We start from the raw sequence: 22,517 nt of genomic DNA on the forward strand, positions 1-22,517 counted from the left end.
CACCCTATGGGCTGGCGATGGAGATGTGTGAGGGTGATTGAGTTCTAGCACTTGAATGGTTATCAATAGCTGATGGTGTAGTAGATACCTGTGATTTTCTACTAAACATGTTTGCCAGCATCTGTAAGATTGAAATTACCACTCAGAATGTTAGAACGCTTTGTTTTCTATATCATCTGGGTTGGGCCATAGCCAGAAATGTGGTTTGTTATTTTAGGATGATAGTTTGCTAACATTTATTCTCTGATATCTCCTAAATCCTATACTGGTAACAAAGGGACATAAGACAGAGAAACACTCCTGGATGGGATATCATGTAATTACAGGATGCAGACACATTCACACTTTCCACACAGGTAGGGGATGTGTCACAGATCACTAACTCAACTACCTGCATGCCTTTGGGATATTAAGAGGAAAACAGATAATTCAGCAAAAACACATTTAGACATAGAGAAGACATGGAGACTACACAGAATACGTGTCATGGCTGGGAACTGAACCAAAGAATTAAGTGTTGTGAGGCTGTAATGGTAATTTCTGCACTACTGCCCTACTGAGTCCACTAAAATGCTGAGATCAAATTCTCCTATACTTAAGATCTTTCATCATATGTAATATTTCTAAAGAGTCATACCTTAACTAGAATTTCTAGTTACAGGTGTAAGCAGCAGGTCCAGAGTGTATGAGTAATGTTTAGCATCATTTTTATCAATAACAGATTAGGCTGTGTGAAGGAGACTGGATAAATGCTACTTTACTATGGATAGTACTCCACACTATTACCTATTACCAAAACTGTCACTAGGAAGGATAGCATAGTAAGACAGGAAATATAGATCAGCTACAGAGTCTGTCCAGAACCAACTTTTAGTGTGATGCCACACATATGAAACATAATTAGTTATGAAGTAGAACACATCCACCAGTTTATTAAAAATGCTTCTTGAGTAGTGGAAATTAATACTTTACCACCTAGCATGTCAATCAGACGGAAGGGGGTGGAGGCATCTTTAAGACATAAGTCAAGTTTGTTGTTGAATGCTTCCTAGGAATCAAAGAAGATTTCCAGCAAGAGCAAATACTAAAACTGTTGATTTTCCCACTAATGTAGCTCTATATATTTCTCTCTTTCTCACTCTCTCTACACGTGTGTGTATGTATGTATGTATGTATATATATATTTATATATATATATATATATATATATATATATATATATATATATATATACATATATATATATATATATATATATATATATATATATATATATACATATATATATATATATATATATATGTATATATATATATATATATATATATATATATAAAATATATATATTTCTCTTTCTCACTCAGTATCTTCCATCAAACATTTCTTAATTGAAGTGTGAATCAAACAGGTATTTTGCCTGATATGAACTTGTTATCAGTGAGGTCCTGGCATTTGAGGCTCTGGTTGTGGAAGGCTGAACATGCTCATCCCTAGCTATGTGTAGATAGCATTGTCTGAGGGAGGGATAGGTGGGACACATTGTCTAAGTCATCACATATGTGTAGTTAGCTTTGTCTGAGGCAGGGATTGGTGGGACACATTATCTGAGTCATCACATGTGTAGGTAGCATTGTCTGAGGCAGGATAGGTGGGACACATTGTCTGAGTCATCACATGTATAGGTAGCATTGTCAGAGGGAGCGATAGGTGGGACACATTGTCTAAGTCATCACTCAGGTGTAGTTAGCTTTGTCTGAGGCAGGGATTGGTTGGACACATTATTTGAGTCATCTCATGTAGGTAGCATTGTACAAGGCAAGGATAGGAGGGGCACATTGTTTGAGTCATCACATGTGTAGGTAGCATTGTCTGAGGCAGGGATAGGTAGGACACATTATCTGTGTCATCACATGTGTAGGTAGCATTTTCTGAGGTAGGATAGGTGGGGCACATTGCCTGAGTCATCACATGTGTAGGTAGCATTGTCCGATGCAGTGATAGGTGGGACACATTGAGTCATTACAGAAGCGGAGCAATATGCCACACATCTTCCATTGCATGCCTGCCCCCTGGACATTAACAGGTGCATGACGGAGAAGGGTTTTAGCAGGTGAAAACTGCTACCAGCAGCAATATAACATGCACCTGAGACACCTTGAACTTTTCAACACCTCCAGTCATTAGAGAAGTTAGTCCAGGGAGGCCAGTAGAGTTTGACAGACCCAGCAAATAAGGGTTGACACTTGAGTCCACTAATGGTCAGCAGCAGAAGACAAAAAAAGTGTTTTGTTTTGGTTTTTGATACTCAAATTATATAACATGTAGAGGCAGACTCAGTGCAAGATCATTGAACAATGGGATTTTAGGGAGCTTTCCTTTTCCTCCACATCTTGGCATATCTGTCTATCTATCTATGTATCTATCTATCTATCTATCTATCTATCTATCTATCTATCTATCTATCTATCTATCTATCTGTCTATCTATGTATGTGTGTGTCTGTGTATGTTTGTGTATATGTGTAGCTGTATGACCATTGATCGGAAATGCCAAATATCGAATACCAAGTGATTGAAAACAACTTGTTGATTGCCATCTATTCAAACAAAAAACACTGTAGAACGTTTTTCCCCCTTGCACCCCCACACCCCCTGTTAATTATATATAACAACTGTGAGATTACATTACAGTGGGAAATTGGCAAATTCTCTCATCCTCACTGTACCATGATCTTGAACAGTCAGTCCATTCGATCAGTTGATTTTTGAACCACTGCGCCAGAATTTTTCAGGTTCAACAAGTTGTCTGTTGACAAATTGTCTGTCTCTCACACACACACACACACACACACACACACACACACACACACACACACACACACACATTCACACACACACACACACACACACACACACACACACACACACACACACACACACACACACACACACACACACATAGACATAGATATAGACGTTTACACCCCTGCATGATCACAATGCTCCACAGACAAGTCCCTATTAACTATAAATAAAACCCACAACTCTGCTGGTCTGTCCTTATCCTCAAATTATGTCTCCATAATCAGGAATTCTATCACTACCAGCATCAGATAACACACCAAACTATCCAGATTCAAAAGTGTGTTGAAACAACTGTTTGAAAGCATTTGGCTCTTCTCTTGCACTTTCCCCAGGCTGTGATACCCTTGCCCTTACATGCCTTCATTACTACTATGTACCTCAACAAAGCAAATTCCTTGGTTTAATTTCCAACTCTTTTCTATCCCTTTGCTCTTACTGCACTACATTTGCCTCTTCTTACCACCTGACAAGTTTTTCCCTCAAGCAAAATTCCCACTCATACTCACTACCTCCTACATCTACATCGACTTTGCTACAACTTTCTTTTCACTGTATCACCTAACAAATATACACACTATCCACCTTTCCTTACCTTCTCTCTACTGTTTACTCTTATCACCTCCTCTCTTGCTTTCTACTCATATCTCCCATACAACTCTCTTATTTCTCCTACCCATAAATGTAAAATTGTAATATGACATTTTAAACCTCATTGTATATGTCAGATTGTCATGTATTAATATGTAATGACTCTATATTTGAATGTCTGCATATGGTTTCTATTATAGCTGCCTTTCAGTTATTGTATGCCCATGTTGTAACTTTAAGCTTTACATTTTTCTCTCTAGTATAAAATTGCCTGTTTTGTTAGTGGAGCTTTTCTCCCCAGGCCTTCACGGAAAAGGGGTCACCACAGCCCAATCAGTCTACTCCAGTCAACATAAACAATTAAAATAAATAAATAAATAAATAAATAAATAAATAAATAAATAAATAAATAATAATAATAATAATAATAATAATAATAATAATAATAACAGCAATAATAAAATATGCACATTTTCCTCATTTCCAAGATCAGCTAAAATAGATACACATACTAGGCACCAAGTCCTAGTCAAGTGCTGAACCCCAAACAATAAATGTGATAGCACATATATGTGTGTGTGTGTGTGTGTGTGTGTGTGTGTGTGTGTGTGTGTGTGTGTGTGTGTGTGTGTTTGGGTGTGTGTGTATATATATATATATATATATATATATATATATATATATATATATATACATACTCAAATCACACCAAGAGGTACTAGAAAAACAACAAAGCTTTATTAAAATGTACTTGAGGGCTTTCATAGTGGTAGACACTGCTTCATCAGACAACAGTAAAAATAAAATCAACTACTTAAATATAAAGAAACATAATACTATAGCCAATCAAGGCCACTACAATTCCCTTCTAAAACATTAACTAAAACCTAAGTAAATTGAAACATGCACTGTTAAAGCAACAAGCACAGAATATATAATTGCAATAGAGCACTATACCATAATACAAACTAAAGAAATATAAATGCATCATTAAAACATCATAAAAAATATATTTGAATGAAATTCCTTAAGCTTTCTAGATCTTAACTCAGGCTTGTGAGGAACATTATCATTCAAGTCAAGACCTCTATGTGACCCTAACCTTAAGATCCATTGTAGTTCAATTTCCTCTGTTCTATTTATAATGTCTCCTATCCTCACATTCAAACCTATTACATGCAGGATCTGAAAGAGAAAAGTATGTTGGCTGCCTGCTTGAATGGTATGCTTAGACAGGGCATTACATTTCAAGCTCTTCTTGGTACAATACAGATGATCACTCATCCTTTCTTTCAAATGTCAATTAGTTTTTCTGACACAGAATCTGAAGCAAATGACACAATGTGCTACACACACCAAATTCATGGTGTTACAATCCACCTTGGCCCGTAATTGCCACAGGTGACCAGTTTCGGGATGCTTAAAGTGCCTGGATTCATCCACATAATTGCAGTACACACAGGCACCACATCTCCGAGTGCCAACCCAGTCGCATATGGTATTAGTCAACAGCCTGGGGTAGCACAAGTGTTCCTTCAGGTTCTTTTTATTCCTATGTACAAATCTTGGTTTAAGCCTTACCAGTTCTGATATTTTATCATCCACCTGTAACATGGGTCAATTCTTATGAAAGATATCCTTAATCATGTTCACATCCTGCATGTAAGATAACACCACTGGGATCTCATACGGTTTGGTGTCATATACTATACAGACTGACACCTGGTCAGAAATAAAGGGCTTAGCCCATCCTTTCCTCTCACTCAAAACTTTCTGTCTAGCCTTAGTAATTTCAATCTGACTATATCCCCTAGCTTCAAATGCTCTACTGATGGAATTTAAGTCAAAGTGAAAATCTTTCTCATCACAGGACAGGTGAGATACTCTCATCACTTGTCCAGTCACTACATTGGGAAACACATGCAAGGGATGCATACTATCCCTATGGAGAAAGGTTGGGCAATAACAATCCTTTCTATGTACTTGAGTGCACCAGCCTCCTTCCTTGTTAAATACAGTGACATCCAAATAATTAATAGACTGATGACTTCCACATAGTAAACATGAGGAAACTACTGGTCTTGTTAAGATCATTGCAAAATTCCATCAACTCACACTCATTACCATGCCAACCAACCTTAGTTTGTATTATGGTATAGTGGTCTTTTGCAATTACATATTTTGTGTATTTGATGTGCTTATAATCAGTGTTGGTGTCCTATATGTTTTTCTATATTATGAGATTCGTATTATGAGTTTTCAGTATTTTGAGCTTTCAAGATATTGAGTTCATTATTTTGAGAGTCAGGATTTTGAGCTTTCAAGATTTTGAATGAATATATATATATATATATATATATATATATATATATATATATATATATGTATATATATATATATATATATATATATATATGTATATATATATATATATATATATATATATATATATATATATATATATATATATATATATATATATATATATATATATATATATATATATATATATATATATATATATATATATATATATATATATATATATATATATATAACTGTGTGTATGAATCTACTTCAGTAGATTGAACTTTTACAAGTTCGAACCACATATGGCCGAGACCATATGTTCGAACTCGTAAAAGTTCGAACACTGAAATAAAAACATATAAAACAAAAAAAACACAAAACTAAATGTGTATATCGGGGGGCTATGCCCCTGCACCCCACATCCTCCTTACTTAAATATACCAACTCCGAGATCGCACTACATTTTGGAAATGGGAAATATTCCCTTTCTGCTCTGTACGGAGATCTCCATTCAGTCTGATCAAACTTTTACAAGTTCAAACATATGGTCTCAGCCGTATGTGGTTCAAACTTGTAAACGCTCGATTAACTGAAGGGGACCCATAAATATATATATATATATATGTATATATATATATATATATATATATATATATATATATATATATATATCTATATATATATATATATATATATATATATATATATATATATATATATATATATATATAGGTTTACCACCATATGGTCAACCGGTGGATGGTCGAGCCCAAATGTCCGAAAGGAGTGCGACAACATCCCACATTTTCGGATGCAGATGTTGTGAATCGCAAACTCTTGTCCCATTTTTGACCCATGTTAGCACTTGTTTCTGAATGTAGAGCAGTTGGGAATGCCATATTTGGTGTTTTTGCAATATTCCAACCATTCAGCATGCCAGGATTCGCTAATTACATTCAGACATATATAGGTTCAACCACTGTGTGCTCGACCATATGGTGGTAAACCATATATATATATATATATATATATATATATATATATATATATATATATACACATATGATTCAGTGTTATTTATTTGTCTGTCCAAGTGAGACCAGAAACCACAGCAAAAGAGACTAGAGGTACAGTCCCCACCAACATAGCCATAATGACATCCAAATTCATGAAATTATCTATTTCTAACAGTTACAGAACTGTAGCCTCCACTATGAATTGTTTTCAAAAGGAGCTTTACCTTCATTGCATTTTCCAAGTTCATTCTTCAGCACTTCTACCCCAGACTTATTATACTACCATGATAATTTAATCCCTTAACAGCAGTTAATATAAATTGTAATTAAAATGTCATCTTTTCACCAAATCCATGATTGGTTTATTGCAATGAAAACAACAACAATCTGATTTTTTTTCCTGTGACCTTGGCTTCCCATGTTTCAATTACATCATCACACTGTGGGTGTAAGTGACATGAAGCAAAGAACCGCCATGTTAAGCATACCTCGAGCATGCAAACAAAGTTTTTCTTTCTTTTTTTTTAAATAAATAGCTTCAAGTATTTTTTTCATTACTTTAGCACATTCAAAAATATTTATTAAATGTCTGAAAAACATCTGACAGCACTGCTAGAGCTTATCTGTGAGCACAAGGCCCTAATCAGTGTCATAGAGAACTACTAGCTTCTTCGATCACATGGTTCACCATCCAGTATTTCAGAAAAGACTACTCCAGCCTTCCCAGATGGGAATCTGGAATCTCAGTCTCAGGAATTCCTCTGAGTTATTATTACCATCTAGCTGATTCCCTCTTTTCCTAAGCCCTCAGACTTAATGCACTCTGTCTCTGTGGAGAACGTTTCTACTCAACTAATGGCATGTCATTGGAAGCCCCCTTCCACAAAGTTGAAATAACATAGTTCTACATACAACACATTCATCATTAAAAGTCTTTATATCACACAACCTTCTGCAGCCTAGATCTGTAGATATGAACTCCTTTCATGGCCTGACAAGATCCATCTTGGGTGGTGCCTATCTTGATGACAGTGTCGTCTTTTCTGGCTTTCCAAGGGTGACAACAAGATATCCATCAGCACTAGTATCATCCCAGCTGCTGTTATTCCAGGATTTCTCATCAGAGCTCAATTCTAATTAAAGCCATGATAAGTAGGATCCATCTTTGCTTGTGTTTCATATTCTCTGACACAGGACCCATCTCTATTATAATTATTATGCCTTCTGTTTGTAAATCTTTGTGACTGAGCAGATGTCAGGTCCTCATGAAGCCGCATGGCTTCTTTATTACTTTTTTACCAGTTTATTTGTTTGCTTGCTTTTTATTTTTTTCTCTATTTGTAGACAAAATGTCTTCAGTGTAGAATCTTTACCATTGCTTTTTAATCCTTGTTTTTTTGCCTGTATTTCTTTTATGTACAGGAGATTTATTCCTTTTGCAGGTATAAAATTATAATAAATCTGTCTCTGTAGCCAATTCTTTCACTCAATATTTGGTTAATTGATAAGGAACAATGAAATTAAATGTTCTTTTTGCACATATGTCATTTGATCCTTTATGTTTTGGTGACTTTATATGTTTATCCTAAGTGATGGCCCAGACATAAAGAACTCTATTGTTAACTGACCCATTACACTGACTTCTCTTTGTTACTTCCTTTGTTTTGATCTTTTTCCAGCACACAGCACAGCAACGGATTTTTATTTCCTTGCAATGATACTTAATGAGTCATATATTCACTGACATGGCCTTCTCTGACTTCAGTAAATTGCGAACTTCAGACTGGACTAGAGACACATTAAGTACAATCAATAAAGTGACTTTTCTCTGTTGGAGAAGGTGTAGTTTGGTATAGCTCACCCCCATGGTTGCTTATCTGGCTTGAAGCTTTACTGTACTGTTCTCTCCCATGTGAATCCCTCTTGTAAGATTTAGAAACTTCTTGGCTAGACTTATTTTGGAGGTGCTCCCACGTGTGTTTATCTTAGAAGGCTTAGAAACTTGGCTAGATTCTACCCACTCCATCACTGTAAACATTGCCTGTACTATAACAAGCTCAGACTCAATCCTTCTGTTGTTTTCTATTTGATTTATAACTATTTAATAAGGTGCAAGTCATTGGTTACTGCAGTATACTTGATTATATTTTCCAGTTCTTTACATGGTAGCACAATTTTTGAATACTACGAACACAGATTTCGTAATTTTTGCCAAATATAAATACACTCCAAAATTTAGAAAATCATCATTTGGCACAAAAAAAGCAACTTTATTAGAAACTAGGAACAATGTCTAAAATAAAAAAAAAGAACTAACGCTTTGGCGTATGCCTTCAAGGTTCAAAAGTTTTAAACACAGTAAACCACTAAATTAGCTTATTAATTAGAACATTACTAAACAGAACAATAGAATATACCTGAATGCATATGAATTTAAATGAAAACATACAGCAAAAATAAATCAGTTGAAATAAATGAGTTCAGAGAATAACAATAATTATAACAACAATAATAACAATAAGTCAGTTGAATACAAAAATACACATATCCTAACTTCTATGAAATGAGGTTTCAAGATATTTCAAAAGCTGTTATAAGTATCGTAAGTGAAAATAAACCAAGTTTCCTTCTGTAATAACATATCAGAGGAATCTAAATATAAATCAGAACATGTCAACACATACATTATAAAGAACCTCAGTAAATCCAAATCACTATTATAATATATGAAAAAAAATGTGATACTACAGGGCTGGTAGGAGAATTATTTTTGACATCTAGGATGTGTTCACATATCCTCATCCTAAGTTAACATATGGTCTTTCCAATGTAAAACTTATTACAGGGACAAAGTAACCCATAAATTACAATTTTATGATAACGATTAAATACTCCTGGAACTTTGAACAGCTTCCCGTTAATGACGTTTGTAGTTCCCTCATCCATGTAACTGAAAGTAGTGAATCCCTTACACTGAGACACCAAAACCTCACTAGCCATATAAGTGTGTATAACTCTACTTGCTATGCTAGGTGAATTTCTATATGAAATATTCAATTTCAACTTATTTTATATATCACATCTGATGTATTGATATACCAATGTTTCCACAAGATACATAATACACCTTCAACAAATCGAGCATAACGAGTCACAAAATATATATCCTCCTGTTCCACTTTATAATTTTCAAACACCTTTTCAGCACTTTCATGTTTCCAACTAAATTGGTTATCTCTATAACCTTCTGCAATGTGTTAATAAGAAGATTGTAATTATAACCCATAGATAATAATCTGTCAACTATATCCACAGCTACTGTCTGGAAATTATTCTCCTCCAAACATAAAGTTCTGGCCCTATAGAATTCACAGTAGGAGAGATTTTATCAAGTGGCCAGGGTGAGCACTAGACACATACAAAAAATAAAAAGAATAAAAGAAAAGAAAAAAAAGCACAGAAGTTTGTTATTCATTAAGATTCATGTGCATTCTGATACATTCTATTATTCTGTTTAGCAATGTTCTAATTCATGAATTATTTAAGTACTTTACTGTGTTTAAAACTTTTGAATCTTGAAGGCGTATGCCGAGGAGCTAGTTTATTTTTGGTTTTTACACATTGTTCCTGGTTTCTAATAAAGATGCAGTTTTTGAATACTAGTTTGATCAGTATTAGTGTCACTTCACTGCATAAGTTAAATCTGTTTCTTTCACCAGAGTTCTTCCTCTCCTACAGTCATCTGTTATTTTGGAAAATGGATAAGACAACTACAGTCCCTGGATTTTTTATTCACTTCTCTCTCTCTCTCTCTCTATCTTTCTGCGTCTAGATACTTGAATATTTTTTAGCTAGAATTTGTAACTGGGCTATGATCCACATAAAGTAACTTGAGGCATTGCATATTTGTAGATCGCTTTCTAAAATGTCAGGTTAGCTATCTAATTTATTTCATAATGATACCAGGCTCAGTAGTCTGGACTTTAATGCAGTTCTGCTTAATTTTTTTTTAATAGTCTTCAGGTCTTTATTGTTCTCTCAATCAGTGTCCTTTCCCTGACTCAGAAATTTATGCGAGTGTTTCCTCTTGCTTAAGTGAATCATTTTCCTTTTGCAAGCCTATTACATCAGTGTAAGTTTCTTGTATTTGTTCAGTATGAGAAGCTAGCATTTCTTTTAGCTTACTATTTCCTTTCTGATTGATACTTGTTTGGTTGAAAGGTTTGCCCTGACTTTGACTTTCAGTTTCAAATTGTTTACAGTTGGTGGTTGACCCAAACACATCATATATCTTTTTAGTCCTCTTCCTGCAGCACATTAACAAGATGTTCATTCCTGTTGCACTTTTCTTTTAGCTTCTATATTTGCTGGCCATTTGCTCTTAATTCAGTTATTATAGCTTTGCATTTTTTTATATGCCATCTTTTCAAGTACCTTGCTGCTAAGTGTCAACTCTTTATATTCTTATCCACTTTCAAATTTTGGAAAACCATGTAGTCCAACTTTATTATCATCAACAGTACTTTTTTTTTCCCTTTTAGCAAATTTTCATTCTGAAGCTGTTGAGATTGTTTCTTTGACCTGTTTTATACCTTCTCTGTCTTCATAGAACCCAAACTATAATTTAAATTCCCTGTCTTCATAGAACCCAAACTATAATTTAACACTATCATTTGTTCATCAGTGCTTGCTATATCACTTTGTTTTGAATTTTCAAGTTTTCTGTTTTGTTTTACTCCTCCACTTATTTGCAAAGCTCATTTTTTTGACAAATCTATGGCATCTTTGTGTGGTTTATTTTGAAAACCCTTTTGCTAGTCAATGTCAGCAAATGGTCTATTTAAAAAAAATGTTATTTTATTCATTTTCAGAATCATATGTTCAAACTTTTTCCCCCCTGTGGCTACAGTTGCAATTCTGCACTCTCAGTCTATATCCTGACCTGTTCTTGCAGAGCTGAAAAATATATATGAATACCTCATTTATTTCATGTGCTTGCTTTATTGTCATTGAAAGGGACAACATTACCTTTTTCACCAGCATTTCATTTTAACTAATACTCTCTAATTTTAAAAACAGAGTCTGATGGCTCACTGGTGCACTTGTGTGTGAAAAGAATAGTCTTGATTTTTTTAATACTTTTAATGAATTATCACTTGTGACACAGGCAAAATGACATTTATGTAAAAGCAATTAAACTGTATTACAAGTTCACATTTACAATCATTAGACTTCACATATATTGCTATATATCATATAATCTAAGCAACATTACATAAATTATTCAATTACTGCCCTTAAAACAATCTTTATTAAACCATCATTTATAACATAGGCATTCATACATTTATATAAATGAAAACAATCCACATGGACACAATCCTAGTTGCAAACATTTACATCACTTATAATCTACCCAATCATGTTCAGTCAAACATTGCATAGCTCATTTAAGTCCTGCCTTCTTTTAAACCTCATTCTTTCCCGGTATGTATTGTTTCCACAATTCCCATTTTTCATATGTAGTTTGCTCCTATCCTTTGCTAAACATTTCAATTCCTGTTGTTTTATCTCTGTTACTATATTCTTAACTTTAGTATAGCTGGTTTTGATTTCCATTTTCCAGTAACTGCTTTTTTTTGGCAGCCACCATAATTAGACACAGCAAGGCCTTACCATGTGTAGGTAATCCCAATTCTGTATCATAGCTCAGAAAAATCATCTCTGTCATCACACCAATCTGCCCACTCAGCATCTTTGACAGTGCATCCTGCAGGGAATCCTTAAAGTCTGCCAGTTTACCACACTTCCAGAAATATGTTCCATATTACTTCTTTTTTCCCTGTCAAATCTGCAACATTGCTGTCTACCTGAGGAAAATTCCCTGGAGTATACTTGGGATGGAGTATAAAAATATGTATGTAATCATTTCCAAATAAAAATCCTAAACCTTCTAGATTTTGTTGCATGTCAACCATTGCAACTCACATTATTTTTTTTCTTTTCACAAAATGTTACCAGTATCATGGCAAGGAATGTTCACAACACACACACACTTTTATATTCCAAGTGTTTAGTATAACACAAGAAGAAATCCCTTTCACTGCCATGGGGACATACACTTTTATAATGAGGTTAAATCTACATCTGGCCCAGGGTATTTTTTCAGGTATAACTTTTCAAAATTTAACCACTCAGCTCTTAGGAAGACTTGCTTTTTTTGGCTGTAACTCTTACACATTTTATTACAGTTCACTAGGAAAGAGCGGTTTCAGATAGCACTCTGTAACATTTGTTGCTATGTACAGTTCCACCTCTTGCAACTACTTTTTATGCAGAACACATCAGTCTTTCTATTTTATTTCAAAGCAATCTGGGTTTAGACATCCCAGTACTCCTCCCACTTAAATGCAGTTTTTATCAAACAATGCACTTCAAAAGCAACATTTCTCTTTTAGATTCAGACAGCATTTATTACATATGTGGGAGGAGACTTTACATGCTGTAAATGCAAGACAATTCAAAAGTGAATATTTGATACATAGTTCATGTGAGCAGCATATTTTACATATTATAGCCATACTCTGAATCATCTTCAGTAGCTTATGATTTAATTCTGTGTACACTATAAAGCCATTAGCTTTTTACTGAAGTTTCTAGCATTTCGTTCATTGCCCTGAGTTCCCATTTTCATAAAACACAGTTTATTCCAATACTCGCAAAGTCTTTCCAGTAGACTTTTTTATCAGCTTACCACATTTTAGGTTTTCCATAAAACAAACACTGATTTAGCTTTAGCTCTGATACATTATTTGCCATGCACCTCTTTGGTGCTTATTTCTATTTGAGTAAATGCTCATACACCCAAAACATTTTTGCCACGTTACCATCAATCTTAATATTTTTGCTACGTCACTAGAGCTGCCTTAGGTAAATATATCTGGCTATCTCAACTAAAATATTCTTTCTTTCAATTTTCAGGAGCCTCCAAAAACTCTTCAGCATTCCACACCTTTCAGACTCTATCTGCCAGATCATCACTATATCATGTAATAAATGAACACCACTGTAAAACTTTAGAAATAAAATTACTCTATCCAGCAAGGAACTGCATTGAACTTTGCTTGCCTTACAACCATTCAAGCATCTCATAGATGAGACCTCCCATCCCCCAGCTAACAAAATAAGTTCATAATACCTCCTTTTAAACTTAGAAATCATAACCACTCTAGTCCTCTCTTTAAAAACAAACAAGACTTGACTGCACAGACTAACCCTTTTCTAGGACTGGACCAAATCTATTTGTAAACCTCTGCTTATTCCATAAGGAGCTTTCCTCTAATCCAAATTCTGATCACAACTAAAAGCTCAACTCAGGTCTCAGGAGAAATGCAAGTGCTCCATCTCTGGTCTTATAAAGTCTGCTAACGTACTCCGCCATACATCCTCTTTCACTTCTGCCTCTTCATCTCTGCCATTTATGAATAAAAATATTTGGATACAGCTTGCGCTGTAAATTTTATACATTTAATGTATTTGTAAATATTGTATATTGAACTGCTATTTCATTGTTTGTATTATGTCATGCCTTTGTTCTGTCTATCACATTCCATAGTATATTGTTTATGTTCTCACAAGCTGGGACTAAAATGGGTCCATGGGTTCAGCGTTCTGCCAAAGAAAACAAATCTAATTAAAATAAAATAAAATAAATAATAAATACTTTTTAAAATGCAGCACAACCGTCCATATTTTCTTTACTGTACTTTCTTGTTAATTTTCATTGGAGAATGGGAAAACTGTACATCAGCATCCTGATTGGAGAACGAGCATTCTTCAGCAGGGTGTTAATATACAAGTTGTTGTGTCTTTCGGCTTTTCCCGGTTAACGGTCGCCACAGCAGAACTCCGGTCCGCTAATGATTGGCAGTAGATTTTTACGTGCCGAGTTGCCGGCCCTGACGCACAACCTTCAATGAAGGTACGCCCATTCATGCATGTCACCACACAGAAGACACTCTAGCTGAGAATCAAACAGGACAACGTCTTACTGTGAGGAAAATGCTACCGCAGCACCACCACTGCAGGGTGTTAATATACAAGTAATGGCCTCTAAAAAATGAGTCCACTGCTAAAGCATATCAAGCTGCAGTGGAGCTTGGACTGGAAATATCTAACAGCTGCCATTATTTTACACTTACTAAGCAGTGTGTGTGCTGTTTAGTGAGTGTAAAATGTAAAAAAAAAAGAAAATTAAAAAAAGTGCAAGTGTGTATGTCTGTGTGTGTGTAATTGTATGCATGCATGTGAGTGAAAGTGAGATTAGTCGAGCCATTACTTTACACTCTCTAAGCAGAGCTTTTGCTGTTTAACGAGTATAAAAAATAAATAAAATAAACAGAAAAAAGTATATGTGTATGTGTGTATGTGTATGACTGTGTTTTAGTTTCTGTCTGCGTGTGTGAATGCATTCATGAAAACAGAAGAGACTGTGTGTATATATGTAAGTGTGTGTGAAAGCAGAAGAGACTGTATATGTGTGTATGAGAGAGAGAGTGAATAGTGACATTGATCAAGCCATTATTTTACACTCTCTAAGCAGCGCTTTTGTTGTTTAATGAGTGTTTAAGTAACTTAACTTAACTTTTAAGTAAAAAAGAAAATAAACTTTAAAAAAGTGTGTGTGTGTGTGTGTGTGTGTGTGTGTGTGTGTGTGTGTGTGTGTGTGTGTGTGTGTGTGTGTGAGAGAGAGTGAAGACTGAGAGTGATCCCTGGCAGCAACAGCAGTTAAGAGGTCTGCATATCTCTCAACCTCTTATCTCAACATGTTTGGATAAGCATAAAATAAATGAGGGACAAAGGCTCAAAATAATATATATTTACATGATCTTGTTATAAAAGCACAACATTACTTCAACATTAGGATGTGTGTCAGCTTGTATTTTCTGAAACAGAGGTGTGTGTATGTGTGCCTTAGGGTTGCCAACCATCCAGAATTTTTCCAGAATGTTCAGAATTAAGGGATACTCTCCAGAAAATGGAGGACTGCCTTTTCTGGACAGTGTCTTGTCCATAAAAAAATAAAATGAATTATCTACAGGACATTAATTAGGGAAAAAAAATCTCCTTAACACCGTGATGGTGGTGTCTTCTCCTTTAAAGATAACCATGCGTCACACATACCACCATGGATGCATTACTCCACACTTGTGCATGGAATTTAAACTAGTCATAGTTTTTCCGGTAAGAGATAAGGCAAGTAAGAGACTGTGTGTGTGTGTGTGTGTGTGTGTGTGTGTGTGTGTGTGTGTGTGTGTGTGTGTGTGTGTGTGTGTGTGTGTGTGTGTGTGTGTGTGTGTGTGTGTGTGTGTGTGTGTGTGTGTGTAGCTGCATGACAGAGAAGGTGTGTATGTGTGCACTGCTGCTTGAAAGCGTAGGAGTGTTTGTGTGTGCGTGTTTGTGTGTGCGTGTGTGTGTGTGTGTGTGTGTGTGTGTGTGTGTGTGTGTGTGTGTGTGCGTGTGTGTGCGTGTGTGTGTGTGTGTGTATGTGTTTTTTTACATACCTCTCAACTGTCCAGATTTAACCTCATAGTTTTGGTCTGTTTCTCAGAAAATTTGTGGTTTTCTGGCAATTCCTAGAGGACTGAAGTCGCTAAATAATGACATATATGAATTTCAGAAAATGCATGCTAACACAAATCCTTTTATTCTAGTAACATTCTAAGTTTAAAAGAACAATAGTTAAAATCAATCCCTATTTGTTGGGCCTTGTATCTCCATTATTTTAGGCTTTGTCCGGATTTCTTACACTAAGAGGTTGAGAGATATGCATACCGCTCAACTACCCAGATTTTGCCTCCTATTTTAGGCTTATATTCCTCATAAAATGTGTGATTTTCTGGCATTTCACAGAGGACTGAAGTCACTAAATAATGATATATATGCATTTCACACTTCATATCCTTCAGAAAATGCATGCTAATGCATATCCTGTTATGTTAGCAACTTTCTAAGTCTATCAGAACAATATTTAAAATCTGTCCCTATTTTTGGGCCTTTGTCCTCCCATTATTTTAGGCTCTGTCCAGATTTCTTGTGTTAAAAGGTTGAAAGGTACGGAGGTATGATATGTTATGCCTTAGTTGGGGCAAAGGAGGGGGGCAGGTTAGTCAATTAATTTGATCAGGCTTCACCCCATTACTTGGTTACAGGAGATAAGTGCCTGAATCCCCTACACCAACTACCAGACTGCTGAAGGAATTGTGAACTTCAGTGAAGACAAGAGCCTGAATCTACTACACCAGCTAACAGACTGCTGTCAAGAGCCTGAATCCACTACACCAACTACCAGACAGCTGACGGAATTGTGAATTTGAATTTCAGTACATTTTTAGGTAGTTATGAGTTTCAATGCATTTTCAGTGGATTATGAGTTCCAGTGCATTTTCATGGAATTGTGAGTTTCAAGGAAAGAGGGGTTTACTGTTACTGATGCTAAGTCTGTTTTCAGTGTGCAGCTAACTGTTTTGTTTAACAAATTGCAGTCACTGTTTGTGCTGTAGAATTTGAAAGCAGTGTTAGTAGCATAGTTGTCTTTGGTACAGAAGGCTCTGGATTCTACTGCCATTCCATGTAGATAGAATGCTGGTATTGCTGTGCCTTTTTAATTGCTGATTAGTTGGTGTATTTTAAGGGGGATATGGGTTCTGCACTCCTGAGTGTGTCCTCCTTTGTATGAGATGCCTAATAACTATGAGCTTGTCAGTTTGTCAGTCTTTCCCTATTGCAGTATTACTGGCTTACCAATTTTTTAAATGTAACATAGGCAATTAATTCTTCAAGGGAAGCAGTCACTGAATTTGTAGATGAAACACTGAAATGTAAAGTTGTTTGCTACTAGCAGCTTCTTCATTAGTTACAGATCTCTTTAATGTGGAATTATTCGGATGACTTTTACCTCTGCAGAGATTGTGCTTATTGACTGATATTGGCAGATTGTAATGGCAGATGTCTGAGTGGTCTTTTATTGCTGAAATTTTCTGAAATGGGTAGTTTTGTCATTATTGTTTCATTCATGCATTTTGTTTCATTGCTTACTGAAAGAATGTTCAAAACAACAAATTTAAAACACATTCTAACAAGTGTTTTTTTTTTATTATACTAGGAATATAATGTATACAGCCAGGAAGGTGAATCAAAGAACACATACATGTATGCATAGCCCTATAAGTGTGTACAAGGAGCCTATGGTTTGAAAATAGCCCAAAGGTGACCTTAATCTGCCACTTGCAGATGCATTTTCTTTAAATGTGCATTTTAATGCCATTTCAATGAATGTACATTTCAAGGGCAGAGAAGTTTGCTGCTCATGCTAAGACTGTTTTCTTTGTGAGACTATATTGTTTGTTTAGCAAATGCCTATTAGTGTTTGTGGTAGTTTACTTCAATATCTGTAATCACTGTAGAAGTAAATAAAGCAGTATGCATACTGACAGTTTTGAACAGTGTTTATAGTAACTGGGGCGAAATAGCCATGTAATAGAACACCAAAATGGCTGGGAAGGGGGCTGCTGGGAGGGTGCTGTAGGAGGGGCTGCTCTGGGGAGATGTTCGATTGCTCTGCCTGGGGCCCCATTTGACCCTGATCTGGGTCTGTTTATGTACATGTCCAGAATTTTCTGACATGAAAAGTTGGCAACCCTAATGTGCTTGCATGACAGAGATCGACCACTGGCAATAGTAGCAAAGAGGTTTAAATACCTCTCAACCTTTCAGCTAAAGAAATATGGATAAATAAAATAAAGGGTGAACAAAGTTTCAAAAATAGGAACGGATTTTAATTATTGTTCTTGTAAAAGTTGCTTAAATAACAGGATTTATGTCAGAAAGAATTTTCTAAATGAAATGAATGTCTGAAACTCAAATCTATGTCATCATTTAGAGACATCAGTCTCTAATAAATGGAAACAAAGCAAATGTTTTAGGAAAAAGGAACCAAAAATAAAGTAAATACCTGACATTTTTAAGTGTTCTTTCTTTTCTTTAGGCCCTAGCCCTTAGTGTTCTTTCTCTCTCTTTCTCTGTCTCCTTCTCTCTCTCTCTCTCTCTCTCTCTCTCTCTCCCCCTCTTTCTTTCTAATGAGACTTCCAACTCCCATTATAACTGCTACTATTTTTTTTTGTTTCTGCATCTTTGTTTTCACAAACAGGAGTATAAGGTATACTTCATTGTTTTTGCTGATAGATCCAGTACTACTTATATGGAACTGCAACTGCCGAAGAATTACAGTAATATAGCTCGATGGTTTAACTCCTGCAAAAAATAAATTTAATTCACATTTCTATGCAATATTTAATGAATGAGTATATTTGCAAGCATAGAAGAAATGCATTGTATATCTCATTTTAAAGTGTAACAGTAAGCAGAAATCATAGAAAAGTGCAGTCAGTGCTGTTGGATATTCCTGCACAATGATACTGAAAGTTCGGTTTTGAGAAAAAAGCTTGAATAAAACCTTCTTTCATACAAATAAGTAAAGGGATGTACTAGATAAATACATCTCATTCTAGACACAGATAAACATGAGTCTTTTGAGAAATGCTGCAATATTAAACCGCACGCTCTTATTTTCCTTTACATACCCAATCACGTATTGACAGAAAAATGCCATAATACTGTAGATTGGTGAATACGTTACCAGTCCATCATGTGGATATTGGGGTCTTCTTTAAAATGACATTCAGATCCAATGTTAGATTATGTGAAGAAATGTTTTATTCTTCTGTGAAAAGGAATATATACTGTCTTGAATTAAATAAGATTGTTTTGAGAACATTCACAGAAACAAGATATAGAGTGAGTTATTTCAAACAGAATTTTCAGAAAATGTATGTTTTCAGTTATGAGAAGTCAATATTGTTCTTCCTTGGGTATGAAAAACTATACCAAAAACAATAAAAATCACTCGTGGAGACCCAAATGAGGGTATGAGATCGGCAAATAAGAGTTCCTGACAATATAACTGAAAATATTAAAATTGAGTATAAAGAATATGAAAATCGCTGGATGTAAACCACAATGATTCTTCCTTGGGTATACCTAACTTCCTGAATATGTGTCAGTATACTCATTATCTAAAGTTGTTTATGATTATTTAAATTCATCTATCCAGCCTTTCACCTATAGTCTGCATAGCTACCCACCTCAGAAGTTTTATGATCAGTTATGGCTCCCACAGTTTACCAGAAAGATACATGAGGCCCTTACTGGGCATGAAGAAGGACTTTGTGTGGCAAAACCAAGATCCAGAGTCATAGGTACCAGATTCTGAGTAAATGAATGCGGTCATTAGCCAGAAATAGCAATTGAGTTACAGCATTCCATTTGTGAAATGCAAGTTTCCTTTGAAGAATACGTTATCAAAGTCCTTCTTCATGCCCAGTAAGAACCTCATGCATCTTTCTGATAATCTGTGAGAACCGTAACTGATCATAAAACTTCTGAGGTGGGTAGCTATCCAGACTATAGGTCAAAGGCTGGATAGATGAATTTAAATAATCATAAAGAAATTTAGATAATGAGTATAATGACACATATTCAGGAAGTTATGTATTCTACTTATGCTACTTTCTAAATCACATTGCATGAGCTACTAATCTAATTATTCTATTCCCAACCAGTCATTCTCTGTCCCTACCCTTAGTGTTTCCCCTAGATCGACACTTACCCAGTTTAGCAGGACTAGCCCTTGTCCATAGCCTCTCTGACAGATTGCTTTTCTCCAGCAGGATTCTCCTCTCTTGGCTCTACCCACTCCATTCGCCCTGCGGGCTCACTCCGCTCACCTACCCTGCCCCCAATTCCCACCCGCCCCCAGTAATCCTACATTTATTCTTGCCAAAAGTCACCTCCCCTCTTCTTACCCTCCACTCATAGTCCTCCTCTCTCTACCCCCTCCTCTCACCCCACCACTTAATTAATAACCACACCCCTTATACAAATTTATTTATTTATTTATTTATTTTATTTTATTTTACATTTGTTGACCGGGATAGTCCGACTGGATGCATGTCCATTTTCAGCGGAGGCCCGGGGAGAAAAGCTCCAAGGGTAAGCAGATACAGCATTGCATAATACCAGCATTATATATTACAAACAGACTATTTACAGAGATTACATAAGTAAGCAAGTTAAAAAAGTTCCACAGGTTACAGTTAATCCTGAGCATAAGTCAGGATTAAATTAAATTACACAGTAAACTGGTTAACAGATTTTTACACATTCTAGAGAGAGTTAGCCAGGCTTGATACATTGACATAGCCAGTTAAGTGACAAATGTTGTTTGAGTCTAGTTTTAAATTGACCTAAGGTGGAAAGTAAGGTAATATCAGCTGGAAGAGAGTTCCAGGATCTACTTACAGAGTTTGCAAAGAGAGAATCACCGGCTGTGTTATTAATTTTGCTACTCTGAATTAGTATTTGTTAGAGGATCGAAGCGGTCTAGGATTGTTATAGGGGGTGATAATATTTTTAAGTGCAGGAGTATTGTCCGGATTATAGAGGATTTTATAGGCCATAATCAGTTGGTTATACTGGATTAGGCTGGGTATTTCAAGCCACCCAAGCTGATTTAGACTGATGCAATGATGTGTCCTAAAAGGCAGCCCATTGGCAAACCTGGCAATGTGGTTGTAACAAATTGAGAGTTTGTTAAGGACAGTCTTGTTTAAATTTGAGAGTAGAAGGGATGCATACAGATGGGTTGAAAGAAGGTGAAAGCGAGCTATGGCAATTTTAGCTGGAGGGGTTAGGAAGGCTTTTATTCTGTAAAGTGACCCTAGTTTTTTATTGATGGTTTTGATAGTTTGGTTAACATGTAGGTCAGATTTTAGATTATTGTCTATGATGACACCTAATAGTTTTGTAGATGGATCAGGGGAGATTATTGTGCCATCATTTGATTTTATGGTAAAGGTGAAAGTGGTAGACCTACGTGTTGGTGAAAATAAAAGCATTTTAATTTTTTTGGGATTTAGGATCAGACGATGTTCAGAAAGCCAGTTTTCTATTGTATTAAAGGTGGTCTGGGTAGCTGACCATAATTCTACTGGAGATGTGGCTGAGCAAATCAGAGTAGAGTCATCAGCATATTGGATACAGCTGACTTTTGGGATGACAGTATAAAGGTTGTTAATGAAGATGGAGAACAGCAAGGGCCCTAGTAGAGAGCCTTGTGGTACTCCAAGGGTGTTAGGTAGAAGGTTAGAGAGTTTGTTCTGCCAGAGGACAGCCTGCTGTCAACCATTCAGGTAGGATTGAAACCATTGGAGGGCTCCAGTATCTAGACAGAATGTTTGCAGGGTGTGGATTAAAAGTTGGTGATCAACCATATCGAATGCCTTGGAAAGATCCAAAAAGAGGGCTGAGGATATATAATTATTGTTGCGATTATGGTTTATGGTGTTAGTAAAGGCTAGGAGGGCTGAAGTAGTGCTCTGATGAGGACGGAAGCCATGCTGAGTGTCTGCCATAAGGCGATTTTGGATTAGGTGGTGCATGAGTTCTCTATGAATACATTTTTCCATAATCTTTGCAAGTGGAGAGAGTATAGCTATTGGCCTATAATTGGAGAATTCAGTAGAGCTGCCTCCTTTGTCAAGTGGGATTACATAGGATATTTTCCAGATGGTGGGAATTTTAGCTTCTACTATGGTTCGATTGATTAGTATTGAGACGGGGT

This window comes from Protopterus annectens, chromosome 1.part1, assembly GCF_019279795.1.
Source record: "Protopterus annectens isolate FY-2018-M chromosome 1.part1, PAN1.0, whole genome shotgun sequence".
NCBI lineage: Eukaryota > Metazoa > Chordata > Ceratodontiformes > Protopteridae > Protopterus > Protopterus annectens.